This window comes from Scleropages formosus, chromosome 19 (genome assembly GCF_900964775.1).
Source record: "Scleropages formosus chromosome 19, fSclFor1.1, whole genome shotgun sequence".
Lineage (NCBI taxonomy): Eukaryota > Metazoa > Chordata > Actinopteri > Osteoglossiformes > Osteoglossidae > Scleropages > Scleropages formosus.
In genome coordinates, this window is record NC_041824.1 from 19058471 (window position 1) to 19063618 (window position 5148).

The window sequence follows — 5148 nt, forward strand, 5'->3', positions numbered from 1 at the left end:
TATTATAAATGTATTATGAAACATTTCAAATCTCTTTCAGGCATTGTAATGAAAAAAAAAATCACATTTTGCAGTGAGTGATCTTAACTTGAAAAACTTAAGTAGATCCAATACCTGGTTCGGTAGTAAATTCAAAGTCCCCGTGTATCAGTGACCGAGGACTGTTGCAGTCTTTCCTTCCACAGGTTGTGCCGTTGATTACATTAGGATCTTGATTGAGAGGTATGACCTGTCGAGTCACGAACATGGATTTCTTAGCCACTGACAACTAATTAAAATTGATTTAAGGATGTCAAAGGAAGACGCTAGAGGACCGACCTCCATCAGAGGAATACGATGGAGAAAATCACTCTTGACTGAGATGGAGGCGGAGGTGGAGGCAAAGACGACACTATCGGTGGACTCATCAGGGAGGAGAGGTTGTTTACTGTCATTACAGGCCTGTGAGCAAACCCCAACCTGATTACACACCCCATCGATATGGATCGCCACACAGCCGACAAGTAAGAGATGGAGTTAGCGTCCACTGTACCCTTAAATCTTCAGAAGATAAGAAGTCCATGGTCCTGTCACTGGCTCAGCATGTGGGAAGACTGCTAAAAAGGATTATGACACTCTTAAAATGGCAAAGTTCCTCATTCAAAAACCCAACTTGTCACAGTTTCATGTCTTCAAGGCAGTAACTCACTGTCCAAGATTTCTATAGATTGAGCCTAATGATCCACAGACAAGACAGATAATTTGAGGAAAAGGAAATTGGAAGATTTCTTTTTCTTCAGTCCAGCTCTGGCTGTCTATCAGCATTTTATGCCAATGGCTGAAAAAGGTTTCAGTCTTCAGTCACAGACTCTAAAAATGCTGCATTAAAAAATAATATGTCAATACGGATGAAAACACATGTTGGGTTACAAACCAATCCAGGTTGTGGGGTTACAAAGATGACCCTGCAGGATACAGATTGTAAAACAACAAAAATAAAGCAATTTTTATAGCCTAGGTAGGAATGTTAGAGTCTTTCAAGGTAAGGACCAAGTGTGTAACAATAAAACACGAAAAGATACTGGCTTGACACCAGGCAAGTTGGGGTGAAATATTCCAGCATGTCATTCTGGCAATATTTTTTTGGGGCGCAACTGGACAGAAGAGGGAAAGCAAAGCAACCCATCAGTGTTTTGCAGCTTGAGGGATTGCTGCACAAGAGCTGGGAAGGCGGTGGTTGGTTTTATCTCCTGCTGAACCTTATTAACTCACTGAATTGTGAAAAAATTACTTTTGACTGGTCCCGTATTATTCACGAAGACTAATTATGCTGTAACATCTCGGTAACTTTTTCTCACGGTTGTTTTCGAGCATCTTGTTTTATGGGTCAGAAAAAAAAAAATTACAGTTTTCCACACACTAAAAAATTTGATTTTTTTTTTTAATATTCCCTTTGAAAATGACCTGTACAGCACTTTGTTGCAACTTGTTTGTAGTAATGCCCTACAATAAATAAAATCAACCAAGGGCCGACATCTGCGAGAGGTAAGAGGTGGGGGGGATGGCGAGGGCCACAGCTGCCAGCCGCAGCAATCCTTGTGCCCTAGGTTTTCTCTAACTTGCCTGGAAAGATGCTCAGTCAATTGGCTTCCGGTTTGTTAAATAAGCTTCTGAACAGTAACCACCAAAACTGAAGAAAAAAAATGGAAATGGTGGGGTAATGAAAAAGTCTGTGCAGGAGCACTTTATCAAAATACAATCAGCTTGGTCTCCTTTATGGTGATAGTCTACAGGAACAAAACTGAATCTTTTGTTTTTGGTTTTGTCAAGTTCTGCATTGCAATGTTTGCAATTTTACCTAAGGATAAATTATAACTGAATGTTAGTTTCTGCAAGCTGGACTACAGATTTACTGCTGTGTTACCTTGTATTTTTCCAGAAGAGACACTCACTCCAGGTAGATTCATAATAGAAGCTTATTTGTGAAGAAAAAAACATAGATTATTAAAACAAACATGATGATTGTTATATCTTCATTTAATTAACCTCTAGAAAACAATTACTAAACATCTGCAATTTAATGACTGTCCCTTCTGAAATTCCTGGACTCCGCCTACATAATGTAAATACAATAACACATTGAGTAGAGACTATACTTATTCATTTAGCTGACACTTTTCTCCAAAGCCACTTACAGTGTTGAGGTTACAATTATTTACCCTTTTATACAGCTGGGTAATTTTACTGGAGCAATTTAGGGTAAGTACCTTGCTCAAGGGTACTACAGCCAGAGGTGATACTCAAACCTGCATCCTTTCAGTCAAAAGGAAATAGCGCTAACCACTACGCTACCAGCTTTTGACTACATCTTTACTGTTAAAACTTTATAACAGTAAATGAGTCATATATGAGCTGTAACTTGAATCTCTGCAGACCACAATAATGTAGGAAAAAACTGCTGATTATTTCTGTGTAACAAATCAAATTCTGACACCTTACTACTGAAACTAAGGTGCAACCCCAGACAACTTATTAGATACAGAATACTTAGAAATTACTTATAGACTTTCAGTTGAATAATGTTGACATCTGAACACCTGTTGTTTGGGCCATTTGTCAACACTATAAATACTTTTTTAAGGCCATGATACAATGAAGAAACCAAACCATAAAAAGTCATTGCTGCTGGCATGTGGCAATGTGAAAAAGTCATTATATTCAATATAAAAGACATAATATGAAATAAACAGTAGTTTTACATTTAGCTAATGCTTTTCTCCAAGGGAACTTAGAATTGTTAACCCATTTATACACCTAGGAGCAATATAGAGTAAGCAGCTTGCTCCAGGGTGCTACAGCTCACACTGAGGCTTAAACCTACAGCCTTTGGGTCTAAAGGTAGCAGTCCTAACCACTGTACTGCCAACTATTTTGCTGACACCTTTTTATCCAAGGTGACCAATGATGCCAAACACACTACAGTACAACACTTCTAGTCAATCAATCATCTATACACCAGAGCAATGTAATACACTCTCTCTCTCACACATACGCACACTATGGACAATTTAGAGTCACTAATTCAGCTCAAACAGATGTGTTTGCATGGTGGGAGGAAATCAGAGTACTTGGATTAAATCCATGCAAATACAGTGGGAACATACAAACTCCAAACATCATGAACAGACACTTAACCTATGTCCCTGTCACACCACTCAGGTGCTATGAAGCAACAACACTGTATGGGGCACCACAGTGTCATTGTCCTTCTAAAGAGCCTAGTCACAACTGTCTTTGAAAAATATGTTTAATGATTTACTGCTCTACAACAGAAATCCAGTAATTTTCCATGTATCATTCTATGTACTTTTCCCTCCAAAATCCAGTTCTTGGAACTTCCACTAACTTTCTTAGCAGAAGAGCCCATCTTTAGAAAGGTCTTCCAGAAGTATTTTTGAGACATTGCCTAGTTATTTGGTACAGGTTCTAACCAGTTACCTTCCCTTTATTTATGGAAACTGTTGTTTGGAGATAAACATTCTCACAATTTCAGAAATCAATAAACCTTCTTCTGTACAGACCCCATCGCTTCTTCATACATTGAAAAGCAGTGCAATTTGCCATCTTGATGGGTAGGCTGTAATAACCAGACTGTGAGACAAACATTGATTTGTCAGTACAGTATTTTTTTCTGGAAGAGTTCCAGTGTATGCCTGAAATGCTGTCACAGTCTGAAAAGTGCTAGAATTCCCAAGAGAAACAATTTCCAATCCATACACTTCAACTGGTGTAATTTCTAGCACGCTTGCATTGCTTTGGAGTGTTATGCCAACCAGCAGGTCCTACTGTGAACTATCCCTACACTGATACATACTACTGCAGTTATATTATATGGTTGTGGCCCCTTGGATTGAACTTTTTGTTTAGCTCTTTTGGGCAGATGCTGAGGATACGCTCCACTGTCCCTCACTTTGGACAAAATGGACAAGATGGAGACTTTCCCAAGCAATATCGGTTGGATGAACTAATCAGCATCTCAAAAATTGCCTGGATCAAGAACTTATTATACTGGTACTCGGCTTTCCAGAGCTCTGCTTATGACAGTGTGTGTTCCAGAACTTGTTCCCACCTTGCCCCAGTTATCTGTTATTCCATTACTGCACACACCTTATCCTGAGTCAGCCTGAACCTCTCCTTCCCCTGAGCCTAATGGTCATACCACCATGATGGAGCAGTGCCCAAACGAGGTCTTTCAGAAGCCACTGTGCCCACCACCACGCTGTACTGAAGTTGGTACTCTATCTGCCCCACTGCTCCCAGTACATTTCACTTCCTTCTTTTCCATCCCTGCCAGCTCCTTTGATTCCAGCATCACTCGAATCCCTGTGATGCAGGTTAGACATTGTAAAATGCTGCTGGGGAACTATTAACAGCCTGTACAGCCGCTGTAATGTCTACCGCTTGATTGTGCAAACCATTTAAAAATTTCAGAATTTTCCTAATAAAATTTCCACTAGGGATAGGCTGATTTTCTCTTCTAGATTGTTTATTTCGCAGGGAAAAAATACAGACATTTTATTATGCTAATCTGCGGCATGAACAAGCTTTCATCATCACAACTGCTGGTTTTAAAGCCTCTGTTTGAAACATTTTATCAGAGCACAAGAACACTATGGGATTAAACAGTGAAATAATTCAGTCGGGGCACATATTTTACATACTGCTCAGTTCATCATAAATATGTTTGCTTTTAAAACTAAAATAAAGCAAGTGTAGGAATTAACAAAGGTAGTCACTAAGTAAAGTTTTTTTTCCTCATTTACCATTGAGCACCTTGAAGAATCCCTTCAAACTTGAAGATATATCATTCATCACATCTCCTCTTGTCTTTGAACACCTCAGGAACATTTTTATTGAGAGAGGAAAGACAGTAAATGAATCAGAACTGGCCAGCAGGAATGGGACATGATGAAGGTGCCCCTGGCATGGGGCTAAATGAAATGGAAGAGACCGTGAAAAAAGGGCTGCCGAAATGACAAGCTGCCAAGCCCAGGTGCAGAGAGGTCCTTCTTCGATGGGCTGTGTTAACGACAGTATGCTGGCTCGCGTTGTTCGCGCTTTGGTGGACCACTGTACAGGGGATGTTTGGGGGACCTGTGATAGAGCTCA